We start from the raw sequence: 13,640 nt of genomic DNA on the forward strand, positions 1-13,640 counted from the left end.
TTCCTTTCGTACTCTCTCGCTGGGTTGCTTCATTTCATTATCATCAAGGAAGTGTGCGGGAAGACAACTTAGCACAGGGCACGTGACAAGCATACATGCTGTTTCGACTCACTCACCGAGCACGGTGGAACATTGACGGCGACCGATGCAAGGCGGCCGCAGTCCACCTTGCCGGAACGCGTGCTCCTCCGGAGAGCGCAGCCGTCCGCCAGCCGCTCTGCTCCGCAAACTTGGCGCAACTGCCTTAGAAGAGCGCGAACACGCGCGACGCGTGCCGACGCTGACGACGCCGGACGGAGCGCAACGCCTGCGATCGACACAGCGCCAGCCCCCGTCGACGGCGTTGCTCACAGCGCGGCCACCGCTGCCACCAGTCCGGACGGCCGAGCACGGGGGCGGGTTAAGTAGTCAGCGCATGCGCCGGACCCCTCTGACTACTGCAACAGTTCCTCACGCTCGGCAGCGACGGTCGGTCTTGCTTTCGGCTTTCTTTTGTTCTGCTCCCCGACTGCCTCGACCGAGGAGTTCTTTTTGTCTTTCGTAGAGGCTAAAGTGTGAAATGCGAACGCCGGTATTGCTCAGACGTCGCGCTTAAGCAAGGTGAATTCGTTACCCATTTCCATTTCTATTGCGCCCACTAGCCGCCCTTCATTTGCTCGCGTTATTTATTATTTCGCTCTTTTAGATTCTACTACTTGTGGTGAAGCCGGAACTGATATAGCGAGTACTACGAAGGTGCGAATCCACGGTGTGCGAAGCAATATATGCTGTCTTTGGTCGAGGTAGGAAAATGACTTTGAGGCGCTCTCACAAAGCGTCTCGGTTAGGAACTTCGGTAGTTCGAACTTATTAGAACGAAAAAAGCAAATGATAAGGAATATTGCTGGCGGCTATACCGTCTGACGCACCCTTAAAAATGAAATAAAGACAGGTTGTGCATTCCACTTTTGTGTACTATAGAGTTCACAAAAAAAGATATGTCTTTCGTGCTATTAACCCCTAAAAATAGTGTCGTTGTGTGGCTGTGGTTCAGGTTCACCGAGAAAGTGGCATCACTGAAGTAGAGATGTGCAGGCGTTCCTCCTTAGGCACAAAGCTAGAGATCTTTTTGAAGGAAGAAGGGGATTTAGCTAACCCGTGTGCATGTTTTTGAATGAATGCAAATATATATCATCATCATCATCACCATCATCATCATCATCATCAGCCTAACTACGTCCACTGCAGGACAAAGGCCTCTTCCATCTTCTGCCAGTTAACCCGGTCCTATATATATATATATATATATATATATATATATATATATATATATATATATATATATATATATATATATATATATATATATATATAAAGGGAAAGAAGTGTATACTTAAGGGCTCGATTTTCCGTGTTTTGACACAATAAAAATGAGATCTAACAGACAATAAGGCGGTAGAATGTATAGGAGAAATTAAACTCAATTGTATTGTAAACGTGATGAAAGAAAAGTGGGTGAAAAGATAAGTTACCTGCGACCTTCGAATAACGCGTTCGATGCTCTACCACTGAACTACCACAGTGGCTATCTCCCCAGCCACTTTATTGGGTTTATACGTGAATTTAAACGTGAGAGTGCCATTCAGTGCCAACTGTAGTCATGGCGGCAAGTTTGGCACACTTTTTATGAGCCTGTTTGGCGGCACGTAACACGTGAACATATTACAAGCTGGCAGCTGACCAATAGTCCCTCGTATACAACTTAACTGCACCAAGTCTGCCTGTACGAGACAATGCTTAATGAATTAGGGAAAAAAGGGTATACTTAAGGGCTCGTTTTTCCGTGTTTTGGCACAATAATAATGATATCTAACACACAATACTGCCATAGAATATATAAGGGAAGGTATAAGTTATTAGACCCAACTGTATTGTAAACTTGAAGAAAGAAAAGTGGGTGAAAGATATATATATATATATATATATATATATATATATATAAATAAATATATATATATATATATATATATATATATATATATATATATATATATATATATATATATATATATATATATATATATATATATATATATATATATATATATATATATATATATATATATATATATATATATATATATATATATATATATATATATATATATATATATATATATATATATTGTCGCGGTACAACGCGAATAAAACAGAGATACACCATGGGACGACGAAAGGCAGCGTGTCCTGAACAGCTCAGTCACAAGATCGTCTTCTTCAGCCTCGAGAGAAGCTAGAGGCCCACTACCTCGTGCCCACTAAATGCCCCATCATCGTTATCGTCCACATGTAGACACGCGTCATTTGCCTCTCTCCCAAAGAGCATCGCCCCGATGCGCAGTCTGTAATGCAGTTTTTTTTTCTAAATTAAAGTATCATGCAATCACTCGCTGACGTAGGGTTTCATGCGGACTACGTGAACGAGTTCAGGATGGTGCTGGCGACGCCTTGTACTATACGAACAGTCGGTAACAACTTCGTAAGTGACATCGCTCAGTTGTCGCACAACTAGGTACGGTCCAAAGTATCTTCTTAAAAGTTTTTCGAAAGTCATCGTTTTCGTATGGGCGTCCAAATCCATACTTTGTCGCCAGTTTGGTAGACGACTGTTCTGCGGTGAGCATTGTAGCGGCCTGCATCGTAGTCTTGCTGCTGGCTGATCCGTAAACGTGCAAGTTGCCTAGCTTCTTCTGCGCGTTCCGTAAACGTGTCGGCGTCCGGGACGATGTCGTCGCCTTCGTGCGGTAACATTGCATCTAACATGGTTCGTACTTACCGTCCATGAACGAGGCTGAAAGGTGTCATGCGGGTCGTTTCTTGCTTGGCCGTGTTGTATGCAAACGTTATGTAAGGCAAGATTGTATCCCAGTTTTTGTGTTCGACGTCAACGTACATCGAAAGCATGTCTTCAATGGTTTTGTTTAGACGCTCTGTCAGCCCGTTTGTTTGTGGGTGGTATGCGGTGGTCTTACGATGCGTTGTTCCACTCAGCATCAAAACATGGTCCAAAAGAGCTGCTGTAAATGCGGTTCCTCTGTCTGTGATTACGACGGTTGGTGCACCATGCCTCAGTACAATATTCTCGATAAAAAATCTTGCCACCTCCGCTGCTGTACCTCTCTGGATAGCCTTTGTCTTGGCATAACGGGTCAAATAATCCGTCGCGACGATAACCCATCGGTTGCCTGCAGTAGAAGTAGGGAGTGGGCCCAAAATGTCCATGCCGATCTGGTGGAATGGAGTCATTGGGACCTGTACGGGTTGCAGGAGGCCAGCTGGTTTAGTTGGCGGTGACTTGCGTCGCTGGCAGTCGAGACAGGTACGGACGTGGTGCTTCACGGCTGTGGTTAGTCTTGGCCAGTAATACCTTTGCTGTACCCTGGCCAACGTTCTTGTGTAACTCAAGTGGCCAGAGGTAACCTCGTTGTGGCATGCTTTCAGTACTTCGGTGCGAAGGGCTGCTGGGATGACGAGCAGATAGGCAGGTCCCGTCGACGAAAAATTTCTTTTATAGAGTACTCCGCCACGTAAACAAAATGATGACAACGCTCTTGCGAAAACTCTTGGCGCCTTCCGAGATCTGCCATCCAAGTAGGTAATTAAGCCAAGCAACTCAGCGTCGTCTCGTTGTTGCTGCGCAATGGTGGTCGTGTCGAGGACACCGAGAAAGGATGTTTCCTCCTCCTCGGGTAGGGTTGCCGACTCAATGGGTGAACGGGATAAACAGTCGGCGTCCATATGTCGCTTCCCTGACTTATGTACGACTGTCATGTCGAATTCCGGCAGCCTGAGACTCCAACGCGCTAATCGGCCGGTAGGGTCTTTAAGATTAGTTAACCAACACAGTGAGTGGTGGTCGCTAATTATTTGAAGGAGCGGCCATATAAATACGGACGAAATTTTGTAACCGCCCATACCACGGCGAGACACTCCTTCTCAGTCGTGGAGTAATTAGCCTCAGCACGTGTTAACGTTCTGCTTGCGTAAGCGATTACCCTTTCTGCGCCATCTTGCTGCTGCACAAGCACAGCTCCCAGACCGACATTGCTAGCATCGGTGTGAAGCACCGTAGGGGCTCTCTCGTCGAAGTGGGCAAGGACTGGGGATGTTTGTAGTCGCTGGCGAAGATCGTTAAAAGCAGCTTCCTCTTCGTTATTCCACTCAAAGGTGACGTCTTCTCTTGTTAGGCGAGTTAGTGGTGATGCTATGCGTGCGAAGTCCGCGATAAATCGTCGATAATACGCGCAGAGGCCGAGAAAGCGTCTGACAGCCTTTTTATCGGTCGGCATAGGGAACTGTTCTACGGCTGCGATTTTTTCAGGATCGGGACGAATACCAGCATGACTGACGACATGACCAAGAAATCGCAGCTCTTCGTAGCAAAAGTGGCACTTCTCAGGCTTCAACGTCAGGCCCGCGGACTGTATGGCTCGTAAGACCACCTCAAGTCTTTCAAGGTGCTCGTCAAACGTCGCGGAAAACACTATGACGTCGTCCAGATATACTAGGCATGTTTTCCACTTCAACCCAGAAAGCACGGTATCCATGAGTCTTTAAAAGGTAGCAGGGGCTGAGCACAAACCGAATGGCAAGACCTTAAATTCATATAACCCATCTGGTGTCACAAAAGCGGTCTTCTCGCGGTCTCTCGGGTCCAGCTCGATTTGCCAATATCCACTCCGCAAGTCCATTGAAGAGAAGTATCGAGCATGTCGAAGTCTGTCGAGAGAGTCGTCTATACGCGGTATCGGATATACGTCTTTCTTGGTCACCTGATTTAGCTTCCGGTAATCCACACAGAAGCGCAGGCTGCCGTCCTTTTTCTTAACGAGGACTACAGGCGACGCCCAGGGGCTCTGCGAAGGCTGAATGACGTCATCTTCAAGCATTCTGTCTACCTGCTGTTGTATCGCTTCACGTTCTTTTGGAGCCACGCGATAAGGGTTCTGGTGAATAGGTCTCGCCGTTTCCTCGGTAATTATTCGATGCCTGGTTAGAGGCGTGCGGCCAACTCTTGATGTTGTCGAAAAGCAGTCTTGAAATTTGGCCAGTAACTCAAGGAGTCTGCGTCGGTCGTCTTTTGGCAAAGTAATGCTAACGTCCAGAACAGGCGCTGAATCAAGATTTAGCGACTCGTCGACTACCGCCAAGCAGCCTTCGGCATCTATGACATCGTCGAAGTAAGCGACAGCCGTGCCTTTAGGAAGATGCCGGCGCTCAGCACTAAAATTGGTCAGCAGCAAGTCCGTGCGTCCAGCAGCAACTCTGACGATACCTCGTGCGACAGAAATACCGTGGGTGAAGAGCAGCGAGCTTATTCGGTCCGCAACTCCTTCGGCGTCAAACTGAGCAGCGGCGGCCACAGAAACAAGCGTGCATGACCTCGGAGGGAGAACCACATCGTCATCAGTAAGACGCAGTTGGTTTGGTCGCGCCTCTGGGGAATCGGGTAAGCCCGAACTGTTGCAAAACGTAATCAAGCTCTCTGGTATGTTGATGACGGCACCATATTCCCGTAAAAAGTCCATGCCGAGAATTACGTCTCTGCAGCATGCGGCGATAACGACGAACGACGCCGTGAAAGAAGAACCTCCGATGTCAATTCTTGCGGTACATCTTCCCGAGGGCATCAATAACTGGCCTCCTGCTGTTCTTATATGAGGGCCCGTCCACGGCGTCTTCACTTTTCTGAGGCTGTCGGCGAGGTCCTGTCTGATAATGGAGAAGTCGGCACCAGTGTCGACTAAAGCTGTCACTTTCTGGCCGTCGAGAAGAACACTAAGGTCAGCAGTCACAATTTCATCGTTTTCACGGCTTATCGGCTGTATGGCGTCGTGCTGTGGGGGCTTCTTGTCGTTATCTTTATGGCCTGCAACCTTGCCCCCGGAGGTCGCCGCTCTCAGTTTCCCCGGCGCGGGCTAGGTGACCTTCTTGTATTAAGGTTCGCATAGGTGCGGTGGTGCGACAAAGGCGAACGCGCGGGGGACGGAGAGCGGGACTGACGTCTCGGACCAGGAGGCTGAGCAGGCATTGCCTTCTCTGCAGTGGTAGAGCCGTCCTCAAAGTGATAACGGGCTCCATAGAAAGAGGTGTCGTCACGGCGCGGAGTGTATTCGTCGTTGGCACGTCGACCGTCAAACCAAGGTCGTTGAGGACGGAATGAATCACCTCGATGCCAGCAATGACGGGCAATATGTCCTGCACCCCCGCAGTGAAAGCATAGTGGACGCCTGTCTACGGTGCGCCATGCATCTGTTTTCCGGGTCGGTGGACGTGTCGATGCCCATGGGGTGGCTGTGGATGGCTGGTTGTGTGGCTGTAGCGTAGGTGTTTGATGCAGTGTCTGCTCTTGCGGTGGATACGAAGGGGCTATCGGCATCTGGTGGTACAGCGTCGGCATAGCGGGTGCACGGTGGACGTCGGAGAGCGGCAGCGTAGCTCATAGGACGCTGCTGAGCATCAGGACTAGCCGTAGACAACGCTTGGTGGATTTCATCGCGTACGACTTCAGCGATCGATGCGATGGGATTTTCAGCAACAGGATTCCGCAACTTCTGCAGTTCCTCGCGAACTATCTCCCTAATCAAGTCTCGCAAGCAGCTCTGACTCTCAGACGTCATGGCGGTAGCATTGATTGGGACATTGCAGGACATGCGGTCATATTGCCTGCAGCGTTGATGAAGGGCCCGCTCGATAGCCGTAGCCTCCTTAATGAAGTCAACCACGGTAGTCGGAGGGTTGCGCAGTAGCCCGGCAAAAAGCTGCTCCTTGACACCGCGCATGAGGTAACTCAACTTTTTATCATCCGTCATGTGCGGGTTAGCTCGTTGAAAGAGACGAGTCATGTCCTCGGCAAACATTTCAACGGTTTCGTTGGGTTTTTGAACCCGTAGCTCCAATAACTGCTGCGCGCGGTCCCTTCTATCGATATTGGCGAAGGTATCGACGAGCTTTTCTCGAAAGTCGGGCCAAGCTGACATATTGCCTTCTCTATTCTCATACCAAGTACGAGCACCGTCGTCAAGGTAGAAATAGGCGCGCCAAAGCTTTTCCTGTTCCGACCAATGATTTACCTTGGCAACACGCTCATAGTGGTCAAGCCAGTCGTGAACGTCTTCATGGGCACCGCCACTAAAGCGATCGGGAACGAGGGGTTGAAAGAGGGTCACCTGAGATGGGTGCGTCGAAAAGCTGCCTTGGGGCACCTGTTGCGAGCTTGCGTTGGCCATTGGTTGAGCTGTGCGGTGCCTAGCAGGTTCCGGCGAGTGAGTCAGCTCTGGCGCGAGGCCTCGCAACCGTCGACTGGAGCGATGCACCGGTGTTTCTACAGGTGACAGTGCGTTTGGACTCGATGAGCGGCTCCCAGCGGGCGTGTGGAGCATCAGACAGGGTTGCGGCCCAGCGCCTCCACCAGTGTCGCGGTACAACGCGAATAAAACACAGATACACCTTGGGACGACGAAAGGCAGCGTGTCCTGAACAGCTCAGTCACAAGATCGTCTTCTTCAGCGTCGAGAGAAGCTAGAGGCCCACTACCTCGTGCCCACTAAATGCCCCATCATCGTTATCGTCCACATGTAGACACGCGTCAATATATATATATATATATATATATATATATATATATATATATATATATATATATATATATATATATATATATATATATATATATATATATATATATATATATATATATATATATATATATATATATATATATATATATATATATATATATATATATGTACATATATTTATATTTATTATATATATTGATATCTAATTATCTATTTATCTATTTATCTATTTATTTATTTATCTATCTATCTATCTATATATTTATCTATCTATGACTTTTAGCTCTCCTGGCCATTTCATTAATGGTATCGATACTAAAATTGGTATGACATAACAGGACTGCATGACGAGCATAAGGGCTTAGTCATACCATAAAAATCATTTCAAGTATGCCATGAATGTCATGATTTACATTTTATGGTGTTCGGGCCTTTACAGTGGTTTCGTTAACATGACATTTTGCAAAAGTAGTATGGTATGACATGACTGCATGGTGAGCAGACATGACACACCCTAACGTAAAAATCATGACATGCATATCATGTAACTCATGACTACAATACACACCTAGGTTGCACTCGCAGTTGTTTCACTACCTTCGCGTATACCAAATTTGGTGTTACGAGACGTCAATGAATGACGGAGGTATATGACTGGTGCAAACATGATAATCATGAAATGCGCGTCATGTGAAACATGACCACACGCTACAGTCATTGCGCGCTCGCAGTCGTTTTGCTAGCTCCATATATACGAAATTAGGTTTCACGTGACGTGAATAGATGGTGAAGGCAAATGACACGTTCAAACATGATAACCATGACATGGATGTCATGTACGGCACAAATTACATCCGCGTCCTAACATTGTGCTAATTTTAAAGTGACATATTAACCTTTTTCAATCGTGCTTCACATATCATCGATGTCCACTGTACGTGGGATCTGCCACTTTTTTGTTACGGCAGAGAGAGCGATAAATCACCATTTAAAGGGGGTGCCCCCCCCTGAAAAAATATTTGCCTGCACAGTCCCTGTACCACAACGATCCCACCAGCTCAAAATATGTAGATTAACTGCATCAATGTAATGTTGTTAGTTCAATTACAGTTATATGGCGCTTATCCTATGTCAAGCTTTGCTCTGATATCCTAAAGAGTGTTTTTTTTTTCTTAGAAGGTCCAAGAGTGTTTTTTTTTTCCTTAGAAGGTCCAGCATTATAAAGGAAGGTTAATTGTTTCAGTTTCATTTTTCCTCTAAAGCGATTGGCCTCTAATTGAAGTGTCAGAACTTAGTGTTGAGTGGACAAAACTCTGCAGTGTATGAGGCATTTGGCATCATCTGCTTGTTACATTGTTTACGCATGTGTTCGAACGGCATGCTAGTCCTCAGAGGTGGCGTTATCCTGTTTTTTGGGCACAGCATATTATTTGTACCTATGCGTACACGTTAGGCCCATTTTCCTTACCGAGGCTTGTATGTATGCATGTGTTGGTATGTCGCTAAATTATCATACCATTATACGTCAAAATATCTTCAATGTGGGTGCCACTTTGTCGTTCAAGTGACACAGTGACAGTACGTTATGTGCTCACGCGTGACAATCCGCGAGGCTGTGGAGCACAACGAAACAGGCAGCGATATCACCGCCTTCCCATGTAGGCTGCAGGTGAAGGTGTGAGGCAAAGCACTACGTGAAGCCGGTTACGTCAGTGCTTTTCATCACCGCTATGTTATGGTATGAAACGTCTTCCAGAGTGACTTTTCTTCGTGTAGTAAAAGAATCCCCTGCAAAAATTCGTAATTGTGCTTGCACTGGACTAGATGACTTCCAATTCTGCAAATAGAGCGTACCCCGAAGTTAAGAAAATAAAAACTAAACAACAACTTTTGTTAATCAAGAAAGTACTTAAATGAAGCTTCATCTTACTTGGCGCCCACCATTGCCCCTATGATATAGCTAAAAATAAACCTCAGGCAAGTTATTTTCTTTTGAAAGTATTTCGCCTTCTAAGAAAAAAATATCTAGTTTGTATTCAATACAACTCCTAACCTAAGCTGGAACCATCTATTTCTTTTTAGAAGGCTCTTTATGAGCATTATGAGCCAGATAAATGTCTCCTTTAGTGGGCATCAGAGATTTAGAGCCCCTGAAACAATTTTTTAATGTATCCATGGAATGAGTTCACTGGAAGAGCTGATTGCCTCACAAAGTCAACGCCGCAAACATTTTAAAAATTCGACCAGCACGAGCGCAGTTGCCAAGATTTGTCGTACGCTGCAATAGCATTCTCCGTTCTCTCGTTGCGACGAAAGTGCTGGAAGCTAAGCGAGGAGGGGTGGCAGGGGCAACAAAAATACGTCACGCACGCCTCGTGACCTAGAGCACTGTTAATATTTTTCTTCGAATACGCGGGTTTTCAAGGCCAACGTGCGTGCCCGTGTTAGAGAGCCTTCATACACACACACTTTCGCCCGGTTTTAGGGTGTTGTCAGTCTTTCAAAGGGTACATGCCGCCGCCTGCGAGTTTTGACGCTCGCCATTGTTGCCAACTTCTGTCGCCATTTGTTTCTCAACTAAACCCGTTCCGTAACCTGGTCAACATCAGTACAGTGTTCAGGTAGTTTCAGGTTGTCTCCACACACACAGCGTTAGTTAGGTAGCACTGCGACGACCTTCGAAACAGTGGTTACACGTGCTCTATCTATGCATGTCGGTTAAGTGTTATGTGAGGGAAACTTGACGCAGTGAATTCTACGTTTTCCATGGTGCGCGTCAACGTTCGCTAGTACTGCGTCACCAGCTGCTCGCAGCGAACAAAGCATGACAGGCTGTTGCGTTCCACAGTGTTAGAACAACACTCGGAACCAAGTGAGGATGTTTCGCTTCCCGTCGAACCCAACGCGAAAGAAACGTTGGCTGGCACAAATTTAATGAGACCAAAGGATGGTAACGCCGCCGTCATATGTATGCATGCATGATGAGTACCATGTTTTGCATATCGTCTGTACCATAGTTACATAAAGACGTAATTTGTGTCCTATACGACTGACGTATCTCAAACTGCTGCGCATCGATCAAATTATATTAGGATTACACAGGGGCTCTGCCGCAGGCGTGCTTCAACATGAATGTGGACTTTCCCGAGTGCAATTGTAACGTGGACCCGTACTAACTCACCTGACCTGCAATCCTGTTTTCAGAGAAACTTTTACATCTGTCCAACTCTAGTTTTTACGTCGGAATGCACATAAAACATGCAGACACCAAGAGGCAACCGCTGGACCGAATGAAGAGATGTGGGTGGCGAAACTGTGGTATCTAAGAAGAAAATAAAATATTTATGAGCCAGGTCTCAAGGATTTTTTTTCTTTTTACCTACCCTGCGCAGTCTCAAGAGAAAGCTAAATACTAAATTTACAAACTTTTGCAGCAATTTTTGAAGCGTGGAAACTTGGGCAAGTTGGTATGCGTGTCTCAATGTTTTATAAGCTACATGTGTATTTATTTTTAGCTCGTTCAACAAGAGACAAGAATTTTGCTGACATTATATCACAGTGATTGTTCCTGCACCCTTGTACCCGTGCCAAATTTTCTCCTTTTTCGCCTATACATGTACACCACTCCGTTAATAAATCATTGTTGAAAGTCAACGCTCTTTTATGTCCTGGTTTTTTCGCTTCCGTAGTTACTCAGTAACTACTTCTAGGTTGCGCTGTTCCTGCATTCAGTTTTGCAGAAAATGCAGAAATCGCAGCTATACAAATTACATCTGCTCAAGCATCTATGAACATCAATATTTAACGGATAAAATGGTTGTTCAAAGACGTGTTCAGACATTAGTGTTTAAAACAGTTCTCTTTATCTGTTTTCTTTAAATGTTGTAATATATTGCAGATTACACCTATGTCATTGGCTGCCAAGGTGTCAGCTCAATTCTATGGTTTCCGAAACTGATTTTAATGAATCTTCCTAATGGCGTTATTTGGAAGTTTTTGGCCAAATCAGGTTAACATCTTTTAAGTGAAGCTAACGTAATGAAAATCGGTAGAATGCATTTCGGCGTAAATGTAAAGCAAGTGGCTTTCACGTCGTAGCGTGAAATGCACGGTAGTCCTGGACGGCAAGGGCCGCCCGAGTCTCCTGTATAAGGAGAAAATGGGGTAATGTTTGGCAGGTGAGAAGATATTGGTGGAAAGGGGTCCTATTATGACGAAAGTTGCGGCAGTTCCACTGCAAAATATCGAGGTCCTTTTCACGCGCCATCTCTTTGAAGCAGAGGAAGCGCCTACGCGTGCGTGTTCCTTCTTTTTTGCCGGGGGAAGCGACTCTTGCAGGGAGTTAAGCATATAGGTGAAAGATTCCAGTTGCTTATATTGGGTTTCCAGGGTCGTAAGAATCTGGACAATTGAATTTTCCAGCTGGACCAAACGAGTATGAAGTGCAGTGGTGATGGTTTCGATCATGTTGGCCAATTTGGTTACATGGGAGCTGGAGGTCGGGGCGGTGAGTGTGGTGAGTTGCTTATTTAGCTCCGTGAGTTGAGAGGTAAGAGAGGATGTGGTAGTTGCGAGTGTCTGCGTCAGTGTGAGTATTTTCTGTTGTAGCTCATCTGAGACGCGTTGTTGCTCAAGCTGGTTGCGCTCCAACATAGCCAGTCGCAGATCGAAGGAGTAGCTCTCGTTACCTAAAGATGGTGAAAGTGTGTTTGATGAATAAGTGCACATGGGAGGTGTTCCCTTAACCTTAGCGGCGTATGAGCCTGGGGGGGATGTTGCGGGAGGTGATAGGAACTCATGCGCTGAAGAGGAGGGCGGCGAAGGCTGAGTGGCTCGGCGCATGGCTGTGCGGCGTAGAAAAGCTGCTTTGGCGCAGTCGCGTTGCTTAGCTAGAAGGTAGGGGCAGGTGTAGTCGAGAGATGAGTGGGTGTTGACTTAACAATGGATGCACCAGAGTTGGGCGCAAACGTGAGCATCGGGATATGCTGGTAGACGAGACGCACAGCGGCGGCACTTGGCCGGGACGCTGTGTTGGGGCATTGATGAGCACGGTGCCCTATAGCAAGGCACCGAGTGCAAGTACGGGGCTTAGGTTTTTGTGGATGGCATCGGAAAGAGACGCGTTTGAAGTACACAAAGCGAGGGATGATGGTTCCAGCGAATGTTATGAGGATGGATTCAGTGGAGCCCATCATACGTGCAGCGAGTATATCTGAAGTAAAGGATTCGAGGTCATGCAAGAGCTGAGATGTTGTGAAGTGACCACCGACGTTGTGTATGACGCTGAGACATGATATTTGAGGACTGGGGGCATAGGGCTTAATGGCGATTGGCTTACCATTAAGTTCCAAACTTGTGAGGGAGAGTAGGAGGTGGGCAGTGAAAGGTGAGTGCGTTTTCAGAAACACAAGGCTCTGAGCAGGTTTGGCTTGAAGGGTGACCTCCGCACTGGTCTTGGGAGAGAGATCTGCGGCGGCTATGATGGTAGGAAGCAGGTCATAGAGAGGCAGTTTCGGCGTGAGTGTTCCGGGTGGAAGTTGGATTCCGATGGTGATGAGCTCGGAGCGGGGGCGGGTGGTCGAGGCAGGTTTTCGATTGGCACTAACGATGTTCCAGCTGCCTTCAGGGGATGGCCTATTGTCTTCGTTGACCTGCGAAGTCCATTTCCGTGAAGTCCATTTCCGTCGATAAGCCGTCAGCTGAAGTGATGGAAGGCAAAACTTCGGCGATGGAAGGAACGATGCTCGTCGAAACGCGCTTGTCGGCAGACTCGGAGTTTACAATGGGTAGGCCAGACGCAGATAAAGTGGGGAGAGCAGCAGGCGTGGTTGATTGCAACGCCAACGCTGCATTACGGCTCTCGGGCTCCGGCGTTTGCGTGGCTATCAAGCTGGGAGTAGCAGAGACTCCACCAGCGTTGCACGTTGCTGGACCGTGCGCGCTGTTGAGGAATGCTGCTTGTTGCTGTATTGTTGTCGGCGCGGGGCTGGTGACATTGCCAGATGTCGACAGCGGAGGCAC

The 13,640-nt window shown here is 47.0% G+C and overlaps 1 protein-coding gene across 1 annotated transcript in view; it reads right to left on the reverse strand.

The window, feature by feature from the left end:
- The window catches only part of LOC119161279 (QRFP-like peptide receptor), a 280,506-nt gene extending 280,152 nt beyond the window's left edge, over nt 1-354 (reverse strand). Inside the window, exon 1 of the mRNA XM_037413671.2 lies at nt 117-354. The gene's annotated coding sequence lies outside the window, so the exon portion shown is untranslated. The remainder of the gene's footprint in view (nt 1-116) is intronic.
- Nucleotides 355-13,640: the final 13,286 nt, after the last annotated feature.

The sequence above is a fragment of the Rhipicephalus microplus genome, chromosome X (assembly GCF_043290135.1).
Source record: "Rhipicephalus microplus isolate Deutch F79 chromosome X, USDA_Rmic, whole genome shotgun sequence".
NCBI classification, from domain to species: domain Eukaryota; kingdom Metazoa; phylum Arthropoda; class Arachnida; order Ixodida; family Ixodidae; genus Rhipicephalus; species Rhipicephalus microplus.